Source organism: Topomyia yanbarensis, chromosome 1 (genome assembly GCF_030247195.1).
Source record: "Topomyia yanbarensis strain Yona2022 chromosome 1, ASM3024719v1, whole genome shotgun sequence".
NCBI lineage: Eukaryota > Metazoa > Arthropoda > Insecta > Diptera > Culicidae > Topomyia > Topomyia yanbarensis.
The window spans coordinates 61,841,275-61,861,021 of record NC_080670.1 but is presented as its reverse complement, the minus strand read 5'-3'; positions in this window follow the sequence as shown (position 1 = coordinate 61,861,021).

Sequence of the window (19,747 nt, the reverse complement as noted above, 5' to 3'; positions counted from 1 at the left end):
ATACATTTTTGTTTTGCTGCTGTACTCCAACTGCTCGGTAAAAGTGTGGCGCAGTATAGTTTACCCTCTAGCTTTGTACACTGTTCTCTGCACATTCAAAGGCAGAGGGCCGCACACGAAAGTGTTGATGCCGGTCGTGGCGTAAATGAACCACATTCATTGTCGTTGTTTGTGATTCAAAATATTAAATAGTGTAAAATAAGGAAAGAGAAGCAGTATCGCTCGCGTCTGGTGGCTGTACTACGAGCAGTCTATTTTGTCATGTTACTGCTTGGCACATACAGTCGTACAGCGCTGGGCGTCCTGCAGTAGCAAACAACAACAGTATCGTGTGAGAAATGAGAGTGTAAGTAAAAATATTTCAGCCGTAGAAAAAGTAAGCATGTTGCATCCTTGGTCACAATCAGTACGTCATAAGCTACAGCAACGAAGTTGTGCGATATTTCACGATGTAAATTTGTCTTGAATTTAAATTGCATGATGCATCTCTCGTGCATAGTATTGCACCAAACGTGCTGATGTACATTCGAATCTCATTCTGTAATGAACTTCCTAGGCACTAAAGAGACTAGAATAACAAAGAGACTGTTGCCAGCCCTGGTCGATCCCTAGCAAGCGTGCAGCTTATGCGCCACTTCTCGTAGGAAGACTGCACGCCAAGATTGGTTTGCCCGGATGAGACTCTTCTTAGGGCGAGTCCCTGAAGAAGATTCACCTAAAAGAAATTAATCAAGATCGAACCAGACAGGCTTATCAAAAATTAGCCTCCAAAAGACGGGTAGACGACCCTATTATCAACTAGCAGCAATCATTAAAAACCTCATCACCCTCAGAGATCCGGCGGTAAGAAATTCCCCATACCTAATTTAGCTTTCACCACTCATTTAATGTCGATCGTTCTGCGATGCGGTGGCTGATTCGATGACGGGCGATCACATCGATCGGCCTCGCCGGTTTCTGACCAGCGGTTGTTGGTTGATTTAACTGGCCGGAAACGTTGCGATGATCTTTTCGGCGGTTGAAGAAAACGGTTTATCGATGGACCGTTCTTCCTTCCGGCGGCTTATCGGTGCCGGGTTCAAAATCGTTCTTTGCTAGAATTGCGCGTGTGCTCCTATTGTTCTGTTTGCCTCTTCTCTTGTTCGTCGTTGCGCTGTGCGGAATAGAAAGATTGCTGTCTGGCTTCTTCTGTAGCTTGTTTGCACAAACTTTCCTACGCACGCACTCTCAACTTATTCGACTATGAATTTTGGAAAACCTAAACCGAACAAACTACGCGCACTTTCACTACGTTTGACGGACTGGGACGAAATGGACTAGCAGAGTTAATCCTCAGATTAGGGAAGGTTATTTCGTACGAACTTACAGGAAGCGCGTATCTTCCCGCAAATTTCTTCGGGCTAGCTCGGAAATCAACGACCCTACTAGCTGTTTTATTCTGTCAGCTAACCTTTGGCTCTATCTGTCCCTTTCCATCATGCATTCCAAGCGAAGGATCATCATGGTTTTCGTCTTCAAGAGAATCTCAACAGGCAATTTAATTTTTTCCACTCGCGGAGAGGAGTATTTGCTGGGGTGTTGCGCAAGAGTCGATTAACGGTAGGTTGTCTAACTCTTGGCGCAAACAAATCAGACTGGTTCTACTAAATTTGAAAAATATTGCTGAATATGACATGACCGCTACAAGACGCCATGTTTCGTTTGGAATTCCTATTTAACTGTCAATGTCATTCCAAACGAACAATCAATTGTAAATGTTTAGTATCATGTGGCATTGCTTTAAAGAAAGTATTGTTATTCAATTCATTAGAATTACTAAATATTTTAAAGATAAAAGTTATATCCTCAAACCAAATTTGTTGCAATACCATCGTGTTTAGAAATACTAACGAGAAAACGGCTGTTTGATGGGAGGACGAAATTCAGCATGAGCGTAACGAATACCAAATGATGCAAAAATTTAAAATGAAAGTCGCTCCGTTATTGGTCTAAATCAGCAAAACAAAGCAAAGCTCTTTTGTTTCCAACAAGCTGACAAGACAGGAACATATGTACAAAACATTAACCACGCCTCTTTTTGCTGTGGATTCGCTTGCAATCGAAAAAATATCGCTATTAATATTTGCCTAATATGGCTTTGCTACTTCAAAATACCATTCCTGCGGATATAAATATTTTTCAGCAGACCAGAAGTCGCATCAGATTTTTATATTATCTAAAAGAAACAAATGGATTAACAACGACCAAGTTTTGTGAGGCCTGCACATTTGCAGTGTTGCTTGTGATTTGTAGCTTGGTGCACGGAAAAATAAAACAAACCGCAGAATAAGTTTTTTTAACTTAAATTTAGGTAGTTTTGAGTCTTGCCTCGCTTTCGCACTTATTAGTGTCGTTAAAACTACAAGGGGCAGCCTTATGGGGTTGCACGAACTGTAGACGTAGGACTATACTACTTAATGTAAAATATTTAGTGTGTGGGAAAAAACACCCGGACCGGTGAAGAAAAATCAAATTTTAGACAATATAATCACATCTCATGTATAGGACAAGCTTTCTAGTTGCTCTCAAACAGATCCTAAAAGTTCAAACACCCATGGATAACCCCAAGTTTGTAGATGTGTTTTCGATGCCACAGGATTGTAAAATGGTAAATATTACGTCATGAAAATTCAATTCTTCCGTGACCATTTTTTTTTTGCCTGCAAAATGCCCTGTGTGTATGCAAAGCTCATGATTTGTTGGGTATTAGCATTGATCGGAAAATGCTTTCCAACGCTGCGCATTGGAATTTTGCAGGTCACCAGAAGCTGTTCATTTTACCCACTTGCTATAAACATGTCTTATTTTTAGACATGTTTAGAAATCAAGAATCATGTTTGAAAAAATGTGTTTATGACGAATTATTTTTACCAGATATGTACAAAACATGTCTAACAAGAAACATATAAGGTGATTGTAATATCTCATTCACTTATTAGTTAGAAAATAATGACTTTGCTTTGCACATTCGCTCCAAACATTGAACCCAAGCGCACAATGCAAAATGAGTCAACGCTGATGATGATGCGTAGAGTGAAAGAGACAACTAGTACCACCACGACACTATTAGCGCGTTTCACCAAAATTCCACGCGGCCTTTCCCGATTGAAAGAAACGGCCGCGCTTAGCCCATCTGTTATAATATCGTGATTTTGCATAGCGAAGGGCTGAATAATTTTGTTCCAAAAACAGCCCTGCGTTATGCAACACTTTGTGCAGGTTGATTATACTAGTTGCAAGTGGGGCCAAATTCACCAAGTTCCGTAAAATTCCTTTTAAATTGCAGAATTGATAAAATTGCTTAGATGAGCTAAACTAATTAATCAAATCCTGTTTTAAAAACTGTCCTTGCGTTTAAACCAAAATGGGAAGCTTATTACTACCACTACATTACTTAATTTCAAGCGCAAATAGCAAATACATGTGCTAGTTAAACCAAAAATTTACTGGCAACATTACAGCGGCATTTAGGAAGCAGTTGGAGCGGTCGCCTGTTGGACGACACAGGGTAGCGTCCCTCCACAGCCAGTGTAACGGACTTCTAGCTCAGCTACACTGGCTGTAAAAAACACAGCGCAGTGATCTGCTTCACCAGCCGTTCAACAGGGAACTGAGCGTGTCTGGCCAAGTCCGTTCTTTAAATAGTCGATGATGACGTCATTCATAGAAGCGTTGCGCGCTAGGTACACCAAACCGTCGTACAGGGCTTGGGAAACGCTATCTTCTGTGTGTTAATGCGCGATATTTTGACAAGGTTGTATATTATTTAATTTTTTAATGCTATGATATCAAAAATCTTTGGGTTTATCTATTGGAATCTATTCTTAGAAGTATTTCGGGGCGATTTGCGCAAAAAATTTGAAAATTTATCGTGAGATGGCTGAATTATATGCGTTTAAAATTGGACCACTTTTCGTTACATACCATTTTTGTAGAATTTGCAGAGTGCACCCCCATATCGAAAACAAAGACGTAGTCCTACGTCAAAACCAAAGAGAGAGATTCGACTCAGTCGAGGCCTTCCATGGAATAAGTTACCTTTTAGTTGTTTGAGGTATACTCAAAAAAATATTTAACTCAAGGTTGAGTTTAAAAAATCTATCAATGAGTTGTGGTTTTTGCCGTGGTTAAAGGGAAACTTAAATTTATGCATATTTAACTCAAGGTAGTATAAAAAACCTGTCAATGAGTTGTGGTTTTTGCCGTGGTTAAAAGTAAACTACCTTCAGCACGGTTTACCTAATTTTACCTTATTCCACGATACCCCGAGATTGAGTCAAAAGAGCTCAACTTTTGGTAGTTTTTCGTATCCGTATGGCTAGTTGAATTGTTTTCACTGAATGGCGTCTCTTTGTTATTCTATTCTCTTTACTATTTACTATTTGCCATTTTAATGCGCATGAGCTCTGTGTTTTGATGTCTCAGGTCATGATATATCTAAACAATGGCCACTGCTGAGACTAAACTACAATCCGCCTCGCACTTTACATTTTCAATAATATTTCTCTTTGCAAGATTAGCATATCCTCAACTTCGCCTCACACATCTTGCGAATATTTACTGGAGGATCCAGTAAATATAAATAAATCGGTCTCGTCGGCGTTACGTAAATGAAAAAATGCAACGATCAATACATAATCGCTTCCAACTTTACAGGCCTGACTGATAGGAAAGGAGATCACTACAGTGGCGTAGCCAGGGGGGGGGGGGGGGGGGTTGGGGGTTAACCCCCCCCCCCCCAAACCAAAATTAATTGGATTGAAAAAAAATTGATGCTGACGAATTTAATTTAATATTCCACAAAATATTTTTTGGAAAAATATTCTCTGATCACTACATTGAGAACTGTGTTTAAAGCGTCATGAGAACTTTTGGAAAATTATGGGAAGGGGATCTTGTAACTTATCTCTTAGCCAAAATCCCATAGTTGTCAAATTACTTCAATGTAAAATAAAATAACTGTCTGAATTATTATGAGCTCATTTTTGGAAAGATGCTTCAAAATATGGATTAGAGACAATTTTTGGAATGGGCATCTAAATTTGAATAGGTTGATTGCATATAAAACATAAGCTTGTTAACCGAAAACTTGCATACATTTCAACATTTGCTGAAAATGTATTTTTTTAGATTGTGTAGAGTTTAGACAACAATTCAATATAGTTGACAACAAAAGAATAACATTTCAGAAACTAGTTGAAAGCTGATGTAATTTTGTCTCTAGCAGGTCAGGATCGGTTTTATGAGCATTGAATTTTTGTTGTATTATCAACTATATGAATAGCCTCTTAGCAGGATGCAATGAATGGCGTACTAAAATTTTGTGTGCTACGTACTAGTACTGCAAGTTGTGAGGTTGACTAATGAAGAAAAGTAAAATTAATGCTCGATAAATTTTTAACGGTCACGATCACATTCATTCGAAACTGCCAAATTTCGATGTTAAGTAACATTGAAGAATTTCAAAACGTAAAACTGTTCATCTGCTGATAGAATAATTTTGACGGTTAATCCTCCTAGAAGTAATTATAGACAAGAATTACTCTTCAACCAAATTTGGGTCGAGACTTAATGTCTCCAGCAAAGTTTTCGAAAGTGCTAATTCAAACAACTTTGTCAAAGACATAAATATCCCACATATTCAGAGTATCGAAATATAGTAGTAGAAAACCTTTACAACAAGCTATTCTGAAATTACTGTATTTGATAAATCTCTTCTGCGGTAATTAAATAATAAATTCACATTGCGTTCAAGGTGCCTTTGAAGCTTACAAAAGAAAATAAGGGAACTGGATATAAAACAAATAATTCCCAGATATTAAAAGGACTCAAAAACACAAAGAGTGATTCCATTTTCAGGAGCTAGCATCAATTCGGCGCAAGCTTAGTCCGCCCACCAAGTTAGTGTCGGATTCTGATGAGATGAAGTCGAAACGCAAGTTTCAGTTCCATCCATCCATAATTTAGTTATAGGTTTTGTGTTCTCAACTCGCAATGATTGTTTCAAACAATTTTATCCGTAGCGCAGAAAATTGACATTATCAAAAACTTTGCTGAAGGCACCATGTCTCTTAATATTTTTGAAAAATTAATTCACCATAATTACCTCTATGAGAGTTAATCACTAAAATTTCTATATCAAAGCAGGCACTGTTTTATGTTGATAACTTCTGGAAGTTGTCAAACCTTCAAAGTCAATGATTATTATATTAGGTGATCTTGAACGTTGAAAATTTTTTAGATCATTTATCCCATTTTAAAAGATTTTTGACTTCATTGACATATTATACAAGAAAATAATCTATAGAGGTTTGAAAACTGTTCCATGTTGATCCTTCTTGTTTGTAGACTGGAATGACATCTGTTAGACTACTTATGTTTTTGAGTTTTCAATAATTTATCAAACTCATATTAAATTTTAGCATTTTTTCAAAAAATTTGCGATTTTCATCAAAACCCCCTCCAAACCAAATTTCTGGCTACGCCACTGGATCACTAGATTGGTCAGGGTTGGTAAAACTGAAGGGACCGAGGCACTGCTACTACTTCAAAAGGTCTAGTTCCCAGTGTACTGTAGAATTTTGAGTAATTCTTCGTGAGTTGGTGGTCTCGATTAGTCTTTGGTCTCTGTGTGTAGCTACTGGAACCATTTTGCTCGCAGTTGGCAGAGAGTTGGCGAATTGCTGGTATATACTAGAGCACTCTAGTTAGAGTGTGGCCAAGAGGCCATGACGTATCCAAACGAACATGGAATTTGACGTATACACAATAGATATACGTCAAATTTCATGTTCGTTTGGATACGTCATGGCCTCTTGGCCACACTCTAACTAGAGTGCTCTAGTTTATACCGGGCGTATGAATCGTGCAGGCAAATCAAATCGTTTCATAGGGTTATCGTCACGTACAGAGGGGGAACAACTTGACAGCTCCTATACAAATCGTTGAAACCACTTTTTTGGGTCTGTGGGTCTATAAAATGGCGGATCAATCTTTATTCAACAGCAATTTCTAAAAAAAGCGTAAACTTGTTCACAGTGAAAATTTTCTTGTTCAGATTTTTTTACTTCCGGTAATTCATTTTTGAAGACTTTTTGGGTTTGGTGTTGTTTTATTATAAAAATAATGCATTCCGATGCATTATTTTTAAATGATTCATGATTTTTTGGAATCATCAGCATACAAACAAGCGGCGCTTATGCTAGTTAGTGAGTATCTTCATTTAGTTTTAAGATATTAGGTAGTAATATTTCCAATGCAATGTAAACATCACACACAATGATACTGGACTGTTTTTCTCCCCCTCCGATAGAAAATGAGCTGTCATCAGTTCTGAATTTTGTGGAAACCTTTGCACCGTAAATGTCGCATGCTGCCAGAAATAAACAATCGAAGTCAATCCCGCCTTGGTTAAATACTAAGTGAAAAATGATAATCACAAAACTAAATGTATTTAAGATTAACGACAAACTTTCGAGAATTGTCATATGCGAAAGATATTTCAAGGGCGATGGGAGAAGAAAAAGTTCACACTAGAAGCGCACTCAAATCAAATCATGCATTTTACATTTTATATTTGGCACAAGTTGTAATCCTTTTATAAAACTCCAAAATGACGAATTAACTTGTTTGTACTTATATTAAATTACTACGCTGTTTTGAAATGATCATCCTGATTACCGCTTCCGAATGTAAATAAAGAAAACAAGTTCGTAATAGACGTCACGGAATTAGCTTCTCGCATAGAAATTTACAGTATCGCAATTTGTGGACGGCGTTCTATGGTGGCGACATCATTCGAAACACGGTGGTTTCATGCAACTTAGGCTAAACGTCAAGTTGCGGGAGGGTTGGTCACGTATCACAAGACATAGTTATTAGCAAATCATCCTTATCAGGACGAATACATAATGGAAAACGAATTGAATTAGAAAGTTCCTTTTATTAACTTGTATTAACTTTGCGCTTATTAATTTTGTTCCTTTACCATCATAGTATAAGCAAATATTCTTCAAATTAATAATTTACAGACCATCAAGAAAATCAGTGACTGTGGCAACCCTGCCACTAAACGAAAGCCACACCAAACAGAATTATGATAATATTTACATTTATCGTACAAATGGTTGCGGTTTTCGATCTGCACCCAAGACGGCGCCGATGGTTGGGTAGTAAGCGTGACCGCCACCCACCCCAGTTGGTCTGGGTTCAATCCCAGTCGAGGTCGTTGAGATTTTTCAGAGGTGAGAAAAATCTGAGGTCACGCCTTCCTTCGGAAGGAAAGTAAAGCCGTTGGTCCCCGGTCCATGAATTGATGGGTCGATATCCAATCCAGATAGTGGGAGTGTCACCTCTCTGGCGTCGGTATTTGGCCTCGTAGCGGAAATAGGCCGACGGAAAATAAACAGAATTGGAAGAAGAAGAAGATCTGCACCGAAATCTTAATTAAAGAGATCGCTTTATTTCAAAAATTCTATTCTATTCTGTAACTGTGGTCATGTCTTGTACACAATGCTTTAATTTTTTCAACTACCGTCAAACGGGGTAACTTGCAACAGCGGGGTAACTTGCAACACTTCAACATGTTCTGTTCAGATTAATTTAACAACGCTAATAATAGTGTTTGCAATTTAGCACAACAGCTGTCAAAAGCCAGCATATGTTACAAGATAATCATGTACTACCAGTCAATATTTTCGGTTTTTTAGCGCGACAGGGTAATCTTCTGTATTTCGAGATATTTCAATAAAAAAGAAACCGAAATGTCGTGCTTTGGTCCACTTCAATGATAAGAGCATTTCATTTGTATCTCATACGAACAGATCGAGTATACAACAGCAAACGTTACTGTTTGATACATGTTTGTTTACCCTCTCAAATATATGCCAGATAACGATTTAACTATATTAACTACCCATGTGGGGTAACATGCAACAGTATTTGTCTTATTATTATTATGCCTCTAGCCATCTAGCTGATTGAGAGTTTCAAATAACAGTCTATATAGCATTTTGAATCAAATTTTAAAGGTATAAACTACAACTAGAATATGAAAATGCTCCTTAAATACACAAGAGTACCAGGAAGTCGTCTTTACGTGAACTTGCTTCTCTAGCAATACTAGAAAATGCTCAATTTCTATCTTCTTATACTCACCTCAGGAGCGGATCCAGAAAAAAAAATTTGGAAGGAGTCCGAAATTTCGATTTTGAAATATTCAATGTACAATACGTAATATCTAATACCCTTCTTTAATTAAAATCAGTTTTGGTTGTCGAATCTGGTTTGGAATGATTTGGAATTTAGAACGAATTTAAAATAGAAACTATTTTAAAATTTCTCAATGAGATAAAAATTTCGGGGAGGTCCGGATCCCCAGAACCCTTCCCCTGGATCCACCACTGACTCAACTGGATTGTTCTAGCATTTATAATAGTTCGATTACATGGAAAAGATAGTCGTTGACAGTGTAAATTAATAGGTTATCTGTTTTCAATAATATCTGAAGACAACAAAGATATGGTATGATTTAGTTCTCGCCGTTCACTGAAACTATCCCTGGCAGCACTGTTCCAGTGGAATCCAATCACGTTAATTGCGATAGAACTGAAGTTATAGTTCTATGGATAATACTTGTTACTTACTAGTTCTGAAATGAAGGGTTAAAATCCTGTTAGCTAGCCTTTCCTACGAATTTCTGAAATAAATCGAATGTTCCAGCTGTTCAAAAACGTTGTTGATTATAAACAACATGGGCATCCAAATTATAGTACATACATTTGGTCGCGGTTCTTTGTAAATGACATGGGTATCCAAATTATCGTACATTTGGTCAATGTACTAAAGATAAACAAAAATATACAGCAATAGATTTCAATGAAGTTCATGTGTTGCAAGTTACCCCATATGCGTGGTTACTTGCAACAGGCATAATTTTTGGCCATCCTGAAAACAGGGAATGATGCTTTGATATGATAAATACCATTTAGTAGTCTTTATACTCCCATTAGCGCTTGTACATATTGAAAATTATTCTAATGTTACAGCATTTTTACTTATACCACTTTTAAGTTGAAAAGTGTTGCAAGTAACCCCGTTTGACGGTACATAAAGGTTATGATTCAAAATATATTTGATTAAAAAATGGCGATAGTTTCATAAAATAGACTTCAAAAAATCAATTTCTTATATTATAAGTATATTTTCAGTAATATGAGCCAGAATTTTGATGTCTTAGAAGAAAATATACGAATTCATAAACTCTAAAAATTAGCCTAAAAAAATGAAAACTGCAAAAGTTACATTAAAAATTGGGTTTTTTATTAATTGGCCCTTGGTAATATGTTTAAATTACTTTCATGATGTACAATAATATCTTTTTATTGTCCATCATGAAAGTAATTAAAAGATAGTTTCCCATGAAAAATTTTGCACATTGCAAGATTTTTCTATTTTTTCAAAAAGTGGGTAGAATGTTTCTAAATTTATTAAAAGCTGAAAATTTACTATTTAATGGTTCAAGGTAAAGTTTCGCAGAACTTAGAAAATTGAAGAAAATTTTATTTTAAAAACTGCCTTAGGCACTGAGGCTCTATTGTAATTTTCATTTTACAAGAAATTAGAGAAATTTACCAAAAAAATACGGTGTTATTTAAAAAATGGCTTTATTTGAATAGCTTTTATACATTGTAATGTATCATTTCAATAACATCCTGTAATTTTTCTATCCAATAATACCGACAAGCGACCTGGTGACGAAGCTTTTTGTAGAACGTCTCTGGAGAAAACACGATTCATGGTGTTAGCTGCCATTCCAAAACTACTTAGCCGATTTATTCTTACTTTGCATGCATATTCTATGTAAAAATACCTAACCCCTACGTTGAGTTTTCGAGATAATTTTTCTATTAAAATGGTTTTTTACTCATTTCCGCATTTGCTATTCAGTGCCGGCACGTTGCTGCAAGTGGCCTCGACTGTTGATGTAGCTTATTGCTGATAAATAAAATTTGCGAATGGTGGCGATAACTTATACACTTTGGCTTTCGTTTTGATAATTTTTAATTTAAATAAAGGGATTTTGAGATCGTCCGCGTATATCTATTTCCCAGACTTGATCCGAAATAATAAACAAAATAAAAATAAGCGTGCCCAGATGACTGCCTTACGGGACACCTGTGGGTGTTCTGAACGTGCTTGAGCGCGTGTTTTTCATACTCACGAATGTCGAGCGATCGGAAAGATACGACTGCAACCAGTTAGTCAGCCAGGTGGGAAATCCCAAACGCTTTAATTTCAGGATTGAGATGTTGTGCGGTAGTTTGTTGAAAGCTTTTGAAAAATCGATGTAAATTGCGTCCACCTGATGACGCTTCTCGATGGCAGGAAACAACTTAGAAGTGTAAGCTATCATGTTAGAAGTTGTTGATCGTTTCGTGACAAACCCGTATTGATACTCCGAGATAATGTGGGATGCAGCTGCATACGTGACGTTATAGACCAGCTTTTCGAGAACTTTGGAGAAACAGTTTAATAATGAGATACCTCTGTAATTTTCAACAATGTGAATATTTCCAGCCTTATGAATGGGAACGATTGCAGCTTCTTTGCAGGCGATAGGAAAAATGCCTTCAGCGAGAGAGCGATTGAAAATGATGCATACTGGAAGAAACAGCGCGTGGGCGCTGCCTTTTATAAATTGGGGCGAGAGATGATCGGGACCAGGCCCTTTCGACGAATCAACAGCAGTTAGAGCCTTCAAGACGTCAGCTCGACTTACAGTGGGACGGAGGAGATTTATGTTGTACGATGGTAATGTTTCCAAATACTCTTCCGAAGGGACGGAATAGTCGCTTCTAAACACTCCGCGAAAGAAATCAGCGAACAAATTTACAGCATCAGCTGGAGATTGCGCGCTTACGTTTCCAAGGAAAACGTCAGTGGGAGTACTACCAGATCGTTTTGTGCTGCTAACGAATTTCCAAAATGTTGCAGGGTGATCGCGAAGGCTATTTTGCACATGGTTCAAATACTCACGAAAAGCGGAATTCCGGGCAGTTTCGTGTTGCAGTTCTATCCGTCGAATAGTAGCTTTGTTTTCGTCTGATTTATGGCGGAAATAACGCTTGCGTTGTTTTCGCAGGGCATTACGCAAACGGCGAATCTCAGCATTCCACCATAGATTTTTGAAATTCACCCTCCTGTTGATTCGTTTCAGTGGAACCTTTTGGCGGAGTATGTCACATACTTTGCCATAAAACAGCGCAACTGCTTCGTCAAGCTCATTACAACACATTAAGTCGGTCCAGTCCACAGTGGCAATCAGTGCGGAGATTTCGTCAAAGTTGCAACGGTTAAAGTCGGAGGCTCAAGCAGCTCTACGATATCCGTGTTGTTTACGAATGCAAGATCTCCCTTTCTGTTAGCATCAAGCCGTGACGTATGCATTCAATCGACACCAAGCTATCAAGAATGATCGCATGGTCGTTCTAGGCAAGGATTTGCGAAGAATTTTTTGCCGGCGTCGGCGGTAAAACATGATGATGAGTTATGTTCTACCATAGACCATTCGGTAGACATGGGTGCAATGCCCAACTCCTACTATGCAAAAGGCAAAGAATTCTTCACATTTCCTTTCGATCATGCCCATATGAGCCTGCTTAGTTCTAGTTTTCCATTCTAAGTTTATAACTGATTCGCTCTCGAATACCTATCCGTCTTTCAATTTCATTGCTTTCGTTTCTCTTAGTCTCAAATTTGCCGAAAATAGCCAACAAAATCGATACATTCCCAGGTAACCAACAAGCATTAGTGTATGCAGTAAAGTAGCGTAAAATTTGCATTCCGGATGCTTCTAGCAGTATGCTGGCATTCGTTATGCATAACTGTTGTTAATCAGCATTTGAAAAACTGTTTAAAAACTTCTTGCCAGTAAGCAGTATTCTGAATGCCCAACAGTAGTAAACAAGCATTTTCATAGCACAGCAGTAATGTAGCCGTATATTTTGCCAAAAGCGACTTTTAAATAGCATTTAAAACGACTTAAGTGCTTATCAAGTAGCCGTTAAGACGCATTCAGCATGCTTATTGGTTACCTGGGTTGTCTAGAATTGTTTAAACGGCATTAGCGTATACGTGATACAAATCCGGATCATTATTTGGCCTAAGATAAACACAGCTAATATATACAGATTGATTCGGGAGGACGATACGCACGGCGATTTGCTCCAAGCGTTCAATTCCAGACAAGCTTAGCTGCGAACCTGCGAGGTTGCTCTTTACCGCTATTATGACGCCACCTCCTCGACGCAGATGATTGGTTGTTGCGTTGCGGTCGCAGCGGTATATTACGTAGTTCGACGAGAGTTCAGCGTTATAATGCAAATGCATCGCAACTCAAACTTTTATTGATTTTTTAAGGAATCGATTTTCGGGATAATACTTCTGCAACTCCACTGTAGAACAGTGATCAAATCCGTGACCTCGTTCGATGAGTTAGCCATCGAAGGATACAATCGCTGGAACGAGGGGTTATTTAGCAGTCAACTGCTTCAAAAATGTTCTTACTGTAGGCAGAAAAGCTAACAATAGACTTTTAATGGAATCAGTAATATTGAATTTTTTTATTATTCAGTCCACTATGTTCGAGAGATTTCAGTGCGGCGATTATTCTCGATCGTGCTGGGAACTCCTTCTCTGAGCTTAATACTCCGAGACCAGGAGCTACCTTCTTCGGGTTGTTTACAACACTTCCAAGAGATGTCACTTTCGGAGCCCTGTCAAGGGACACTTGGCCTTTACAAGGAAGTTTAGGAGAGGAAATGTTCCTCCTCTTCATATAACTTCTAGGAACCCTAGTAGGTGGTCCCTCTTGTGGGTCACCAGCCTCGCTCTCGTTAGCTGGCGTAGCTTTCTTTAGCATTTCTGCAAAGGAACGTTTGGAACGTCCCGCAAGGGAACGATTCAGTTTATCCCCGCGTAATTTGTATGCATGACATGCCGAGATATTCTGACGAATCTCTGCACAGTAAGGATACTTCTCAGCATTCTTACTGCAAGAATCATCTAGATGATTCTCGTCGCATTTTCCAAAGCGGGCCTTATTGCTACAATGGATGGCTGTGGCAGCCACTGTCCAACTAACGAATTTGATTCGCTTATTGGACCGACTGACAATTGTCAAAGTAAATATTACATGAGTAAATATTACATAAGCTTTTTAGTTGGACAATCGTTACATTAATCTTTGCGATAATTTTAACATGACCATCTTAAACACGGTAGAAATGACGCGGATTTCTACACCACCAGCACGCGCAAGCGCGTTGGATTTATCACTTTGCTCGACATCGCTACAGTTAGATTGCATGTGGAAGGTGATCCCTGATCCCTACGGTAGCGATCATTTGCCTATCGTGATTTCAATTGCTAACGGTTCAAGACCATCGGAAACAATCAATGTCTTGTATGACCTCACACGGAACATTGATTGGAAGAGTTACGCGACCGCGATATCCGTTAAAATCGAATCCACTCAAGAACTTCCTCCGGAGGAAGAGTACAGGTTTTTGGCTGGCTTGATTCTTGACAGTGCGAATCAAGCTCAGACTAAACCAGTACCTAGCGCGAATACCCATGGACGGTCTCCCACACTGTGGTGGGATAAAGAGTGCTCAGATCCGTACGCGGAAAAGTCCACTGCATATAAGGCCTTCCGGGAAGACGGGTTACCTGCTAGCTATCAACAGTACGCGTCGTTAGAAAGGCGAATGAAGAGTCTAATGAAAGCCAAAAAACGCAGTTATTGGCGCCGGTTCGTCGACGGGTTAACGAGAGAAACAGCGATGAGCACTCTTTGGGGTACGGCTCGACGTATGCGTAACCGTAATAGAAGCAACGAGAACGTGGAATATTCAAACCGTTGGATATTCGCTTTCGCCAAGAAGATCTGTCCGGACTCTGTCCCGGTACAGAAAACGTGCCGCGCCGCGTCTCCTCACGATACCGCGAACGAAACACCGTTTTCGATGGTGGAGTTCTCACTTGCTCTCTTATCATGCAACAATAACGCCCCAGGGTTAGACAGAATCAAATTCAACTTGCTGAAGAATCTGCCTGACACTGCAAAAAGGCGCTTGTTGAATTTATTTAACAAGTTTCTTGAGGGTAACATTGTTCCTTATGAATGGAGGCAAGTGAAGGTCATCGCCATCCAAAAACCAGGAAAACCAGCCTCCGACCACAACTCGTATCGGCCGATTGCAATGCTGTCCTGTATTCGGAAGTTGTTCGAGAAAATGATCTTGTTTCGACTCGACAATTGGGTTGAAGCAAATGGCTTACTGTCAGATACACAATTTGGCTTCCGCAAAGGCAAAGGGTCAAACGATTGCCTTGCGTTGCTTTCTACAGAAATCCAAATGGCCTATGCTAACAAAGAGCAGATGGCATCAGTCTTCTTGGATATTAAGGGGGCTTTTGACTCAGTTTCTATCAACATTCTGTCAGAGAAGCTGCACCAGCATGGTCTTTCGCCAATTTTAAATAACTTTTTGCTAAACCTGTTGTCTGAAAAGCACATGCACTTTTCGCATGGCGATTTAACAACACCACGATTTAGCTACAGGGCTCATGTCTAAATCCCCTACTCTACAATTTTTATGTGAATGACATTGACGATTGTCTTGCCAATTCATGCACGCTAAGGCAACTTGCAGACGACGGCGTGGTCTCTGTTACAGGGCCCAAAGCTGCCGACTTGCAAGGACCATTACAAAATACCTTGGACAATTTGTCTGCTTGGGCTCTTCAGCTGGGTATTGAGTTCTCCACGGAGAAAACTGAGTTGGTTGTTTTTTCTAGGAGGCGTGAGCCGGCGCAACTCCAGTTTCTATTAATAGGTGCAACGATCAACCAGGTTTTCACATTTAAATATCTCGGGGTATGGTTCGACTCTAAAGGTACCTGGGGATGTCACATTAGGTATCTGAAACACAAATGCCAACAAAGGATCAATTTCCTCCGAACAATAACTGGAACATGGTGGGGTGCTCACCCAGGAGACCTGATCAGGTTGTACCAAACAACGATATTGTCGGTGATGGAGTACGGGTGTTTCTGTTTCCGCTCCGCTGCGAACATACACTTCATCGAACTGGAGAGAATCCAGTATCGTTGCTTGCGCATTGCCTTGGGTTGCATGCACTCGACCCATACGATGAGTCTCGAAGTGCTGGCGGGCGTTCTTCCGCTAAAAAATCGATTTTGGGAACTCTCATATCGATTGCTCAACCGATGCGACATTCTGAACCCGTTGGTGATTCAAAACTTCGAGAGGCTCGTCGAGCTTAATTCTCAAACCCGATTTATGGCCTTGTACTTCGACTACATGGCATAGAGCATTAATCCTTCTTCATATACTCCCAACCGTGTTCGTTTCCTAGATACTTCTGATTCTACTGTATTCTTCGACACATCCATGAAGGAAGAGATTCGTGGAATCCCGGACCATATACGCCCGCAAGTGATCCCCAATATATTTTATAATAAATTCCGAGAAGTCGACTGTGACAGAATGTTCTACACTGACGGATCAAATCTCGATGGGTCCACTGGCTTCGGTATCTTCAACAATAACATCACCGCTTCATTCAAGCTCAATGATCCCGCTTCAGTTTACGTCGCAGAGTTAGCTGCAATTCAGTACACCCTTGGGATCATCGACACTCTGCCCACAGATCACTACTTCATCATTTCGGACAGCCTCAGCTCTATCGAGGCTCTTCGTTCGATGAAGCCCAAAAAGCAATTCCCATATTTCCTGGGGAAGATACGGGAGTCCTTGTGTACGTTATCTGAAAAATCTTACCAGATTACCTCTGTTTGGGTCCCCTCTCATTGCTCTATCCCGGGCAATGAAAAGGCCGACTCATTAGCAAAGGTGGGCGCATTAAATGGTGACATATACGAAAGACCAATCTGCTTCAACGAATTTTTTAGTATTTGTCGTCAGAGGACACTCAACAGCTGGCAAACCTCGTGGAGCAATGGTGAACTTGGACGATGGCTACATTCCATTATCCCAAAAGTATCAACGAAGCCTTGGTTCAGGGGGATGGATGTGGGTCGGGATTTTATTCGTGTAATGTCCCGACTTATGTCCAACCACTACACCTTAGATGCGCATTTGCGGCGTATTGGGCTTGCGGAGAGTAGTCTGTGCGCTTGTGACGAGGGCTATCACGACATCGAGCACGTTGTCTGGGTATGCGCCGGGTATTTGGACGCCAGGTCTCAGTTAAAGGATTCCCTTCGGGCCCGAGGTAGACCACCCAATGTCCCAGTCCAAGATATGCTGGCAAATCGCGATTTCCCCTATATGTCCCTTATTTATACTTTCATAAAAACGATAAATATCCCAATTTAGCCCCTCTCTTTTTCTTTCTCGTTTTTAGAAGTTTCCTCCTGCCGTGTGGAACCGATCAGCTCCAGACTGCCACTATGTAACCGCCGTCGCCCTTACCACTACGGAAACTGAACCGAGAGCGACTCGAGGTCCGATGACTTTCAAAGGGTTTCCCGCGGGTCCGAAGAACACCATCCGCCAATCCGACCTACTAGACTGAGGCGCTAATTGGTTTCGCTGATCTCCCGTTTGTCCGAAAGTTGCAAGTTTTGCTCTTCTCTCCCGGTCACCATCTACGCATTCTCTCCCCTGTCCTTGATACAACTGCTTCTACACCGATTTTGGAAATAATCCCCCCTCTGAATATCTTGACCAAGCATAAGTCTCCGATAAAAAATCAAATTTGTATTCCGTATTCCTAGTTTTAAGATATTTGTAATTTTACCTCTTTGTTAAAACTATTGTCCCCCATCTTGTAAATAGAATTGTATCCCTAGTTTTAAAACACCGTTCAAATTTTTCATAAATATTTGTTCCGCCTTTTGTGTACCTAACTATATTGTTAGTTTTAAAATAACTGTAAATATTTCCTAAAAACTATTACTATTGAATTCCTTGTTTTAAAATTTTTCATAAATTTTTTTTTGCCCCCTCTCTTGTATATAGAATCTTATTTCTAGTCTTAAGATAGCTGTAAAATTTTTCTCTTTCATAAAAAAAATATTTCAACATTGTAACCTCCTAGTTTTAAAATATCCAAAATGTAAAAACAAAAGAATTTGGCACCGCCAAGCTAACGCATTTGTGCCTATCAAATAAACGAAATGGAAAAAAACCATTCATAAATTACGTAACGCAAAAATTTCCCAAAATTGACACCCCCTCCCCCATGTAACAAATTGTCGTAAATTTCTATATTCCCCTTCTCTCCTAACATGTAACAAATTCTTCAAAAAAGATTTTTTCTTCAATAAAAGCATGTTATACGACGTTCTAGCTTACTCCCCCTTCATAATTCACAACATGACACAATTTGCCGTACACCCTCCCCTAAAACCATTACGTAATTTATGAATGGTGTCTAGGCTAGTGCGGGAAGTGGGCCACGGGGTTTGCGTCGGGATTTGACCAGGGAAAAATTTTCACCGATATCTCTCCAATCTGTCAAATCAAAAACTCTACTGTTTCTAAATAATACCAACAGTATTAAAGTAGCACCGAAATTTGAACCAAATAAAAAAACCCTTTTCCCAGTCGGAAACAATTTATGTTGAATTGCTCCCTGTCGGGTTTTTGTATGGAGAGTTTTAAAATCCCGTAACGTTTCCTGTGATTGGGTTTACATTTCATGAAAACTGTTATTTTTGTGTAGACTCATGGCCCCACCACGAGATTTGAAATCCCTGACTCCATTTGAAATACACAGGGGCTAAAATCCCGTGACACGTATCGCGGACTGTAAACTAGCCTTAAGTCCGATCCCAGGAGTCAACCAGCGAGGTCAACATTCCAGTTTGAACTGGATTCTTCTTCTTCTTCGCTTCTGTTTGGCTTGTTTGTGAAACAAAGCCCAAAATGGCACAGCATATAAAGCTATATTGCCAGTTAATTTTCGTTTATAGTCCGATGGACTTTACTTTTTGTGACTAACCGACGATAAACTCGCAGCGCCACAAAATTGGTCCACCACAGCACGAGTAATTCGCCCAATCAAGGTGAAAAAAGCGAATTATCTAGCACTCGGTGAAAACCAACATGTCGACACGTTGAAATTTTCACCGGAAGTGAACTGGATTCTTCAAATACTATTTGAAGTACACTGGTAGTTTGGTTCAATAGACTACACATTTTTAAGAATATTTCCGCTGAAATGAGTCTTTTTAGAGCTATCGTGATTTTTTAATGATTTTTTTAAATTTAAAAAATGCAAGAATGTTGAGTATTTTTTCACCTTTGCAAGAATGGTGGGACTCAAAATATGTGTTTGGGCAGCACTGTTTTGTATATTTTTGCTTGGCTTCCTGGCAACGCGGCAAATGAAGTGGTGAGTCGCGATACAAAGTTCATTGGTTATGTAAACAAACTAAAGTGAACCTCTCGGTGGAGAACGTTGCATGGTAATGTTTAACCTCACTTTTTTGACAGATTGTTTACATGATCTTGGAATTTTTGTTGATTCGATCATAGTATGAGAAACTTGGTTTGGTTCGCTGCCAAATCTTAACACTTTCCCAACAAGGTCGCTCAGCTGTATTTTTTAATTGATGTCGGCATCATACATTGTTCCGTTAAATCTAACATTTC